At 48.4% G+C, this 12060-nt stretch overlaps 1 protein-coding gene across 1 annotated transcript in view; it reads right to left on the bottom strand.

Annotated features, from left to right (window-relative positions):
* The window catches only part of scn5lab (sodium channel, voltage gated, type V-like, alpha b), a 79183-nt gene extending 71601 nt beyond the window's left edge, over positions 1 to 7582 (bottom strand). The window contains exon 1 of the mRNA XM_076043132.1: positions 7391 to 7582. The gene's annotated coding sequence lies outside the window, so the exon portion shown is untranslated. The remainder of the gene's footprint in view (positions 1 to 7390) is intronic.
* Positions 7583 to 12060: the final 4478 nt, after the last annotated feature.

The raw sequence follows: 12060 nt of genomic DNA, 5'->3' as shown, positions 1-12060 counted from the left end.
ACACACACACAGCACAGCTGGGAGCCGTTCATCACCGCCAACAAGGACAGAGCCATGAAAGGTTGTTTATCACCTGTTTCATCTCTTTTTTTGGTCTGTTTTTTGGCCATTTTAATTTTTTTCTTATTTGGACGTTTTCATTTTTTTGAGACATTTTCATCTTCTTTGTCACCTGCTTTACACACTTTTTCATTTTTGTTGTGTTTTTTTTAGGAAATTCAATTTTTTTTCTAATCTGGATACTTTCATTGTAGCTTTTTTGGGCATTTTCATCTTCTTCTTTTTTTTTTAACATTTTCATGTTTTTTGTCACCTGCTTTACACACATTTTCATCATTTTTGTTGTGTTTTTTTTTTCTTTTGAAATATATTGCTTTTTATTTTTTTATTTTCTAAAAAAAAACATTTCCATTTTGTGGGGATTTATTTGGATTCAAAGAAATTTCTCTTGTGACATTTTCACCTCTTTGTGTCTCCAGAACCTCATTGATTGAAGCCGACGTCATCGTTCAATTATTGATTTGACGCGGCGGAAACGTTGGACGCGGCGTTTAATTTTTCATGGCCCTTTTTTTTTTTTTTTTCCACGACAATTATTTTTTTTTCTTTACTTTGCTGATAAATAAAAAGTGACATTTGTTGTTTCTTTCGTTTTTTCCCTTCCGTTTTTTTCCTCTTCCTGCGGAGCTGTGCTCGTGTGTTCTTCACATTTTGTGCTTCTCTCTTCTCCAGGGTCCAAACAAAAAAGGTACAGAACGCACGCACACACACACACTCACACACACGCGCGCACACACACGTCTCTTCCTGTTATCTCCCCCTGTTGGCTGCTGTTAATTCTTTATTTTGTTGCTTTTTTATTTTTAACCGGACTGTCGGCACAGCAGGAAATGATGTCATCCGTCCTCCTGAACCCACAGCTCCTTCTCCTTCTTCTCCTCCACTAAACCAGACTCTCGAGTGAAACTTTTCAAGACACAAAAAAACCCTGCTGACTCATTTTGAAACCCCCCCCCCTCTCCAAAACAAACCAAAAACACTTCCTGTTTCCCATTGTTGGCCCCCCCTCCTTCCTGCTCTCAGTGTTTCATCGGAGCGAGCTGCAAACACCGGGCTCAGCCAGAGTGTGGACCAGCCGAGGTCTTTCCCAGCCAGCCTCTCATCCTGCGCAGTGCATGTTGGGACACCATCCAGCCACTCACTCACTTGCTTCCTTTCTATAGGACGTTGGCTGTCTGTCTGCGTGTGTGTGTGTGTGTGTTTTTTTGCAACAGGAAGTTCCTCTGTAGCGCCGCAGAGCCGGGTTGGCTGGTTGCCCAGCCGGGAGGAGGGAACAGAGAGGCTGCTGGGACGGCGGCGGCGGCGGCGGCAGTGGGACTACGGCGCTAAGTGGCGGCGCTACGCTGGCGAGCGCTAGCGCAGGGATGGCAGCCAAAAAGAAAAGCTCCGATCGACTGACAAAGGCCCAAAATAACCCCCTTGCCCCCCCCCCCCCTCCCCCCACCCGCCTCCCCAGGTGAGACGGTTAACCGCCCCCCCATTCCTCACACACACACACACACCGTGCCTCTCCCCTTCCCCCGCAGGGCCGCTGCTGCTCTGCGAGGCTCCCGGCAAACAGCGACACGCTAAGCCAGCTAGCGCGCTAGTTCACAGGAAAAAAGGTCAAAGCTGTTTGTTTGTTTGCTGGTGGGATCGTTAGCCAACGTCCCGCTGGTGGGGGGAGGGGAGAGGGCTGAGGGGGATGGAGGGGAGGAAGGAAGTAGAGCAGGAAGGAGAGAGGAGAAGGATTGATGGGAATGGCTCCGCCCCCTTTTTATGCCATCCAATCAGCGATCGAGGCCCCTCGGCGACGATCGACGAGCGCATCTGCTGCAGGTGTGTGTGCTAAGGGAATGGCTCAGCCGTTTCCATAGCCTCCCCCTCGCTCTGATGCTAAGAAAGGGTTATGGAAGCAGCTAGCAGGCTACGCTAAAACCCAAAGGGCCAGATACACAAAAGCCATTGCCCGGCTTTTGCGCCAGAAAATCTGTGTAAATAGCGCCAAAAACAGTGCGTATTTTTCCACAGAGGGGACGCAAACGTGAAGCGGTAGCAGGGCTGCGCCAGACTCACTTGAACGTATTTAAATGATGCTATTACGCGCAAAATGACACGCCCCCTTCTATGCAAATGTGCCTCGTTCAAAACAGCGGCCAATTCACAAAGAGTCTGCGCTCACGTCCGCACGTAGTTTGACAGACGTAAAGACCGCTAGCTAACCCCGGGCACAGTTTCCGCCCGTCAAAGTGTTTCTGACGTCAGAGGCGACTCTCTCTGATGATGAGGTGTATGTATGTAGAAAAATATCGCACACACACATCTTATCAAATATAAAATATATTTATTTCATTGAGGACTCGAAAAATTGATAAGTTACAAGTTCACTTACACAGATCAGCCACCAAACGGCCACAGCAACCACTCAGGTGGCCGTTGCTGTAAAATAAATAACACAATGAAACACATGTAAATATGCTGACGCGCCTCGACTGCCTCCCGATGGTGACCGCGGTGGTAACGCCCAGAGTTCCTCTTTGTGAAATCAGACTCATTAAAATCATGCAAAGGTTCGGGTTCGCTCCTGTGTGTGCTGTGCGCAGGGCTGCGTGGATTTTTTTTGAGAGACGTGTGCGACCGTCTCTGTCTTGGCGTGAGTTCGGGAGGAAGCAACGATGTGTATGTTTTTTTTTGTGACAACAACAGAAACAAAGCATTCCGTCAGAAATTCAACTCCTGGTCTTGACGATCCATCGCGCGTGACGTAACGTCAGGTTACTAGAGTGCAGTTTGTGCTTCTGATTCCTCAGGCGCCGCATTTCTGGGCGTTTTTGCACCTGCATATCATGAGCGCAAAAATCCTTTCTGGATACGATGCAAAGGTGGCCGCTACGCTGTCGCAAAACGGGCCACAATTCAGTGCTGTTCTCAGTTCTTTGTGGATCTGGCCCAAAGTGTGCATGTGTGTGTGTGCGTGTGTGTGTGTGTGTGTGTGGGAGGGGGGGGGTAAAAATTCTCAGTAAAAATTCTCACACTTGAAGAGAGTCGAAGTGAGTGAGTGACTGTAATAGTTAGTCTGACACACACACACACACACACACACACACACACACACACACACACACACATTGCTGCCATCATTGACAATATTTGTGTGTAATTGTGTGTTTTATATTGAAGAAGTTGTATTGTTTTTTTTGCAACTAAACAAACTTTTTGCTTGATTCTGCTGCCAGCGTGTGAGGAGTGTTCACACACTGGCAGCCTCACACAGGGACTGTGTGTGTGTGTGTGTGTGTGTGTGTGTGTTTGCATTCTAACGATTTTGTGATGATTGAGAAGCGGACACACACACACACACACACTCACACACACATCCACCCGCTGGTGATTGATAACGACGTTGTCCTGTACCTCTGAAGCAATAAACCACCACCACACACACACACACACACACACACACACACACACACACACACACACACACACACACACACACACACACACACACTTGTTCCCTCACTGGGTTCCTCTTGGTTCAGAAACGTCTCATGTTCATTGACCTGTAAGCGCGCTAAAACCAACACTTGTGTTAACTTGTGTGGGCTAACACTGATTTACAATTTCAAACACACACACACACCCCCAAGCACGCACGCACACAGGACGAGAGCCAGACAGGCTAGCCAGTGAGCAAAGATAAGTCAGCCAAGCTGCTCTATATACAGGAAGTGACATCATCGGGCGGGCATCATCAGTGGCCTCTGACCCCCCCATCCCCTGGGGATGCTAACGTTAGCCTAACTACAGCAGCTCCCAATGAACAAACAATCTAAGGAGGAGTCGCCGCCCCCCACCGTCCCCCTCCAGCAACTCTCCCCGATCTGAAGGTGCTGGTGTTTCTGGGACTCCACGCTTCTGATTGGACGCCTGCTGCTGCTGCTGCTGGCAGCGGTGGCCGTGGACGGCGGCCGGAGAGAACGCCGCCGCCGCCGTGAGCCGATGGGAGCTGACACATGCTGCTCGTTGGTATTTTAACACGCAGTGACTCACTACTGCTGCTGCTGCTGCTGTCACCGCTCTGGCAACAGCAGCAGCAGCAGCAGCAGTGACCACATCAGCAGCAGCAGTATGAGCAGAAACAGCAGTAGCAGCAGCAGCAGCAGTAGCAGCAGTGACAGCAGCATTAACCGTATTCACAGCAGCAGTAACAGTAGTAACAGCAGCGGCAGCAGTTACAGCTGTAATGCTGTTACTGCAACAGCAGCAGTAACAGCAGCATTAATCGCAGTCACAGCAGCAGAAGTAACAGTAGCAGCAGCAGTAACAGCAGCGGCAGCAGTTACAGCTGTAATGCTGCTGTTGCAGTAACAGCAGCAGTAACAGCAGCGGTAACCGCTGTAACAGCAACAGCAGCAGTAACAGCAGCAAACAGCAGCGGTAACTGCTGTAACAGCAACTACAGCAGTAACAGCAACAGCAGCAGTAACAGCAGCAGTAACAGCAGCATTAACCGCAGTCACAGCAGCAGAAGTAACAGTAGCAGCAGCAGTAACAGCAGCAGAAGTAACAGTAACACCAGCGGCAGCAGTTACAGCTGTAATGCTGCTGTTGCAGTAACAGCAGCAGTAACAGCAGCGGTAACCGCTGTAACAGCAACAGCAGCAGTAACAGCAGCAGTAACAGCAGCGGTAACTGCTGTAACAGCAACTGCAGCAGTAACAGCAACAGCAGCAGTAACAGCAGCAGTAACAGCAACAGCAGCAACACACGGGAAACATTCATTGAAAACCTGGGTTCTGTAGATAATCAGCAGGAAGCTGGTTTGGGGGTGGGAGGGGAGTGAGGGGGAATGTGGGTGAGGAGGGGGGGGCCAATGGGGGTTCAGGGAGTAGTGGGGTGAGGGAGGCGGGGGGCGAACATCAGCCGCTGCTGACTCGTCCCTCAAACAGCAGCTCGTGTTGTCTCGAAAGGTCACTGCTGCTGAACAAACACACACACACACTCACACACTGGGACACACACACACACACACACACACACACACACACACACACACAATGGGATCCATCCACACATCCACACATCCACACGCATCCACACACACACACACACACACACACACACACACACACACACACACACATACACATACACACACACACACAATGTACTGCATGCAAGGCAGGTGCTGATGGAACAGGCACCTGTTGTCAGCGGTGCCCCCCACTCCACTCACCTCAGGCCACGCCCCCCCACCCCGGGGTTTATGTCACATGCAGGTGGAAATGACAAAACAAGGAGTCCAAAAAAATGACAAAAAAAAACAAGCCGCTGCGAAGACCCTCGCTGCATTAGCCCCGCCCCCTCCCCCCAAGACCCCGCCCCCTCATCCCCTCCACCCCCTGCCCCCAGTTTGACCCCCACCCTCCCCTCCATTTCCGCTCGTCAGTCGACAATTTAGCGCCGAACGCCGTGGCCCCTCCCCAGAGGGCCGTGACCTTTGACCCCCTGGCAGGGTCACTCTGCTCAAGGACACCCGGGGGGTGGGGCTGAGGGCGCAGGGTCACTGCCTGATTGGCCCATCTAACATGTCTCAGTCACACCAGCGGAAACACGGCTGTGTTTCCGTAGCGACGCTGATGCTAATCAGCTCGGAAAAAATACCACCGGCAAAACACCACTAGCATCAGGGAAAACACTACTAGCATCGGAAATACACTACTAGCATCGGAAATGTACTACTGTCATCAGGAAAATACTACCAGCATCAGAAATACACTACTATCATCGGAAATGTACTACTGTCATCAGGAAAATACTACTAGCGTCAGTAAAAAATACTACGAGTATCAGGTTGGTTGGTTGGTTTGTTGAAAGGTTGGTTGGTTAGTTGAGTGGTGGGTTGGTTGGACGTTGGGTTGGTTGTTTACTGGTCACTTCCTGCCGTTGATGGGACTTTAAAGACATTAAACGTCCGGTGGTTCTTTATAGAGACGTCCAGGACGATTCCACCGTCTCTCTCTCTCTCTCTCTCTCTCTCTCTCTCTCTCTCTCTCTCTCTCTCTCTCTCTCTCTCTCTCTCTCTCTCTCTCTCTCTCTCTCTCTCTCTCTCTCTCTCTCTCTCTCTCTCCCCCCATCTCTCTGTCTCATTCTTGGCTCGGCCTCTTCCTGGTCGCACATTAAACACCTCAGCCGGTGTTGGAGAGAATTCAGCGGAGGATTCATCCAAAAAGATTTTTAAAAAATAAAATAAAATATAATCAAATGAAATAAAATAAATGGGGGGCTGGGGGGAGGGGGTGGCTGGAGAAGCTGCTGGAAGTGCTGACTGGATATTTTGGACGGTCATGACAGCACCACACCAAGAGCGGCGGGAGACACACAACACACTCCAGGAGCAAGCACACACAATGGCACGCAGTGAGGCTGCAAAAATACCACCAAAATGCCATTACAAATACCACCTAAATACCTCCAAAATACGATTAAAAATACCTCCAAAGTATAACAAAAAATGCCACTAAAATACCATTAAAACACCACCAAAATACCCTGAATATTCCATTAAAAATACCATGAAGATACCACAAAAAATACTACGAAAACACCATGAAAACTACCTTGACAATACCCTAAAACTACAGCAGGGGAAGGGAGTGTCACAGGTCAACAGATGCTTGTTGTAATGATAATAATGATAATAATAAGGTTGACAGCTCCAGAGAAACGCAGCAGCAGCAGCAGCTGAATAGCCGCTTCTGTGCAAACAGGGGGAGGTGGATGAATGAATGAGCGGCAAACAGGCGCACAAACACGGCGCCGCTTAATTAATGGAAAGTGTTCGGCTCGGCTCGGCTCGGCTCGGCTCGGCTCAGGGACCGCGGAGGTTGCTGAGGAACAGCAGGAACAGCAGGAAGCGGCGTCTCGAGAGGGAATGAAGGAAGGAGAGAGAGAGAGAGAGAGAGAGAGAGAGAGAGAGAGAGAGAGAGGAAGAAGGAGGAAAAGAAATGCCGCGAAAACAATTAGAAAAAAATAAATAAAAATTAATGAAATAAAAACAGACGCAAAGTGACAGTTTTGCGTCTGTTTTAACGCTGTTTTTTCTTTATCGAGTTGGTGTTTGTTTTATTTTTTTTGGGGGGGGGGCGGCTGCACCCAGCAGAGTGCGACTGTTCGCGTGCGTGTGCGCGCGCGGACCCATAGGTAAGTGTTGTTCGCAGTAGGTGTGTGTGTGTGCGTTTGTGTTGGAAAAAAAAAACAAAAAAAAAAAACAGGCGTCTCCGAGGTCAGAGTTCAAGCGCACCTTCTCTCACGCGCACGCGCAAGGAGCCGGCTGTACTGTACTCACATGTGAAACTCCTGGTCCGAGTGCTCGCCGCCGTCACAGCGCGCTACATCCCGCCCAACTTCGACTCGGCTCGGCTGGGCTCCGGGTCCCGCTCCCGCTCAGTGTCTGCGCTCCACCTCCAGCTCCTCCAGGTGAGACTCCAACTTAAAACCGGCGAAGACTCCTCCAAAATAAAAGTCGCTCCGCTGTCGCTGCTGCTTTTTTTCGTTCTTTCTTTCTTTCTTTAATTTTTTTCCCCAGCCACTTACTTTGGCGGCCGAGTGTTTGTTGTTTTGTTTTGTTTTTGGGGGTCTTTCTTTTTGCACCAAGTGCGACCTGACGAGGCGTCGCGCGACGCTGCTGAGCTGAGCGACGGCCGCGCGCAACTGACTCCCATCATCCCCCGCCAACCTGCCGCTTGATCGCCCCCTGGACGCGGACGGAGAGAGAAAGAGAGAGAGAGAGAGTGCGAGAGAGAGAGAGAAGGCGAGAGAGCGAGAGAGGAGAGGGGGAGAGAGAGAGAGAGAGAGAGAGAGAGAAGAAGAAGAGGGAGAGAGAGAGAGCGAGAGAGAGAGAGAGCAGGGGGAGTATCTCGCGAGGTTATGCCCCGAACTTTGTCTCGCGCCTGTGGTCACCGAGGACACGCGCACCGGATCACGCGCGCACACGCACGCACACAGTGTGCCACACACCACGGGCTGACATATTGATCGCGCTTCTGCGTGTGTGTGTGTGTGTGTGTGTGAGAGAGGGGGCCGGGGGGGGGGGGGGGGGGAGATGTCACGTGACCTGTCCCGGCTCTTTCCCACCTTGCCACCCACCCCACTCAAAAAATAGGATTTCAAAAAAAGTGAAAACATACACGAACGACCCCCCCCCCCTCCCCCCCTCGACCCCCGCCAAGTTTTCCGGACAGTGACGTCATCCGCTCCTGTCAGCGAGAAGTTTCCCGGAATGGCAGCTGTCCATCATGAAGCCACGCCCCCCTCCTCCCCTTGTCCTACTCTCTCCTCCTCTTCTTCTTCTTCTTCCTCTTCCTCCTCACCTTTTTCTATTTTGCTCTCCTCTACCTTTTCCTCTTCCTCTCAAAGATGGCTTTTGTAAAGTTCACCGGAAGTGACTTGTGTGTGTGCGCGCGAGCGCGAGTCAGAGCATCGGGTCAGCTGATTATCTTTGACTGACCTCGAATTGATTAACGCTCGAACCTCGGACGGCGCGCTCGCCTGGTGATCCGTGCGCCAGGCTCCCTCTGATGGCCGCGGTGAGTTACTGCAGCCGTGCTTCACTTCAGCATTATTCGGGGCTGAGCCTCAGCGAAGTCCTGCTCATTATTATGATGATGATGATGATGACGAGTCTGAAAAATCAGCAACTCTGTTGGTGTTAAATCTAGGAAACCATGGGCGAGATTGCGCAGGCTGTGTGTGTGTGTGTGTGTGTGTGTGTGTGTGTGTGTGTGTGGTTGATGTTTGGATAAGGGCTGGAATGTGACACACGAGCCTTTATCAACTTTGTGTCCATTGTGTGCGTGTGTGCGTGTGTGTGCAAACATGAACACCTGTCTGTCTGACTACTTATAGTCCATCAGTCAGTTGAGCAAAAACACAAACAGGGGTCCCTCAAGGGTTCGACCTTTCCCCACATCCAGAGGTCAGAGGTCAAAGGTCAGTGACGAGTGTGTGTGCCTGTTTCATTCTTGAAACTTTTGAAAGAAGTCCACAAATAAGAAAATGAGAAAGAAATCAAAAGCGTTGAAGTTTGAGATTGTGCAGGCTGTGTGTGTGTGTGTGTGTGTGTGTGTGTGTGTGTGTGTGTGTGTGTGTGTTCACCCTCACTAATAAACCCTGGTATTGGTTGCTGTTATTGCTCATTGCCAGTGCAGAAGCTCCCCCTGCTGGTTACAACAGCACAGCACAAACGGAGGAGGAGGAGGAACTTCTTCTTCTTCTTCTCTCCTAATAATGAGGGAGTTAGCAGCGAGAGCCCAGGAGAGGAGTCCATATCAGTCTAAATCCTGGGGTCTCTGAACTGGTCTTATGTGTGGAGTTCATGGACAGGTCTAAATCCTGGAATCCCTGTAAAGGTCTAATGATAGCGTCATTGCCGACACCTGGCAGGCTTTTAATAGACGGTGTAGCACTTCCGCCATACATTTTGATGTGTGAAGCTACTGACCAGTGCTGCCATTAATTGTGAATTAAAGAAACAAAAACAAAAAAAACATTCATTGACTGCTTCTCTAAATCTGTCATTATAAATTAGACAGATTTTAAATTAGACAAATGGAAATTGTGTGTGTGCGAGAGCGTGTGTGTGTGTGTGTTTGTCGTTAGATCCCCGAAAATGAACCCCCCCAAAGAGGGTTTTAAAGGGTCCAATCTCACCAAACCCAAGAGATTCTTAGTCTATAAGAATTGGGAGATTGATTAAGCTAGCGGCGAGGGGATTGGCCCAGCTTCTCACTGCTTCCATCCGGACGCCGACCCCGTTTGCTCCGATGGCACAGCTGATTGAACAGCCCTGAACCGGTGTCATGCCTATCGGCCACGCCCGTTGACGGCAGCTCTCCTCTTACGGATCCTGCCTCTTGGTAAATGCTAGTAATTATTTAATAGCTAGGACGAAAGCCGTCAAGGACCTGTTTAATTCCAGGGGCCAGAATAAACCGATAGATGTTGAACGCTGTCACGCATGCATGTTCGTGTGGGAGTGTTGTTTTCTTTGTGAGGCCGTCAGAGTGGGTGTGTCTAATTGCAAGATGCACATCACCTGGGAGCTGCTGAGGCCGGAGTACAAAAGAAGCAGAAGACGTGGTTCTCTCCCTGACCCTGACTCCAGTCCAGTCCAGTCAGCAGCCCAACAGCCGCATCGTGTGTCTTTTGAATAGTGTCATTCTCAGTGTTTTTCTTGGCCCTGGTTGTGCGCTTGATTTCAGTTTTTTCTTAAACCCTGTGGTGAGTTTTTTTTTAGTGGTCATTTTGTCTTTGCTAGCCGCCCTCAGTTTGAGAGGATTGTTTTTTGTTTAAAATTGGTTATTAAATCATCCTTTATTTTGTAAGGATTATGCTTTGTTAACCAATACTTTAGTTAACATTATTAAATACATAATTTATCACTTGTACTTGCCACCCTCTGTTCCTTCCATCTTAACCCGTTTTCTTTTTTTTTTTTTAATTACCATATATGTTAGTGCTGACTACCCCTACAGTCTCTCAGGATGCGACATTTGGAGGCTCGTCGGGGATATTTTGTAGAGTTGTTGGCAGGTGTTGTGAATAGTTGACAGTGCAGCACTGGTTCTATTGGATTTTTTGACCTATAAATAAGCCCTGTTTTTTTTTTATCATAAAGCCCGCAGCATTTCCACACATACCCAGAGTCACATGATCTTTTTGGGCTTTAAATCCAGAGGCTTTGGCTTCGTCTTGCATTATAAAGGTGCAAGAGGGCATTCGTTTCCAAAATAAACCTGTCTCATCCATATTAAAAACTTGCTCAGGCTTATATCCCCCTTCCTCGATGATCTTTTTATATTTGTTCACGTATGCCTTTGCTCCAGCGGCATTTGCAGAGGCAGCCTCGCCGTGCAGAGAAACACTTTTAAGTCCAAAGCGTTGCTGGAATTTGTCAAACTGGCCCTTGCTGGCATTAAATGAGTTTGATTCTGCGTGAAAAGCACTCTTCGATGGCCCGGGCTCCGCATCATCTTGCCCCTCGCTGTCAGCAAAGGTTTCATAAAGTTTTTTAGCGTTTGTGCGGATGATGTTGGTGTCCAACGGAATGTTCTTTTTCCTGCTGTCACTGATCCACAGAGCTAAAGCAGACTCCATCCTTACGATGGTCTTCTTGCGGACAGTTACAACCCGTTTTGCATCCCTGTTAAAACTTATTGCTGCTGTCGTCCTCATGTAATTTTCCTGCTTCTTTATGTAACGAAGAGAAGATTCATTTATTCCATAATGGCGCCGTACAGCCGCGTAACTTCTACCTTCCTTTAGCATGTCCAGAAGTCCAACTTTTTCTGCGATGGTTAGCATCTTCCTCTGCAGTTTGGGTGTGACCGCAGGTGCCTATATCGTTGCAGTTCGTTTCATCGACATTTTGTTTTTTTTTGGGGGGGGGTAGAAAACTTTCAAACATGCAGCACTTCAGAGACACACTGCTAGCGATTGAACATTTATTTAAATCTGGCTAGCCGAACGCATTTTGTACTGTACAGGAGACACTGCATGGAGGAGACTGATTGACAGGGAATAAAGGAATACAACGTTACCTAACAATATTCAGCAAATGTTTTCAGACAGAGATGGGGGTTATAGGCTTAGGGGTCGATTCAACTTAAAAGTCCGCACTATCCGTACAACCAAAAGAAGCTTCTGTATATCAATCATGGGTGTCAAACTATGGACTAGATTAGGTTTGGATATTAAAGACAGTCCAAACTTAGCACTATTTAAGATAAAATATAAAAAATAATAATATTCTGTAGATATAATAATATTGTAAACTGACTATTATTTTTTATTATTATTACTATTATTATCATTGTTATTATTGTTATTATAACTATTATTATTATTATTATTACAATTATTACTATTCGGATGACGATTACTATACAGGTATATGTATGTATAGGCATTGATACCAGAGCAAGTTGAAATCTGTTGTTTTCTGTTATCTATTTTCTG

Source organism: Nelusetta ayraudi, unplaced genomic scaffold, assembly GCF_046127955.1.
Source record: "Nelusetta ayraudi isolate G7.1 ecotype Tasmania unplaced genomic scaffold, CSIRO-AGI_Nayr_v1 ptg000073l, whole genome shotgun sequence".
Lineage (NCBI taxonomy): Eukaryota > Metazoa > Chordata > Actinopteri > Tetraodontiformes > Monacanthidae > Nelusetta > Nelusetta ayraudi.
This window is presented reverse-complemented; position numbering and strand designations above follow the sequence as displayed.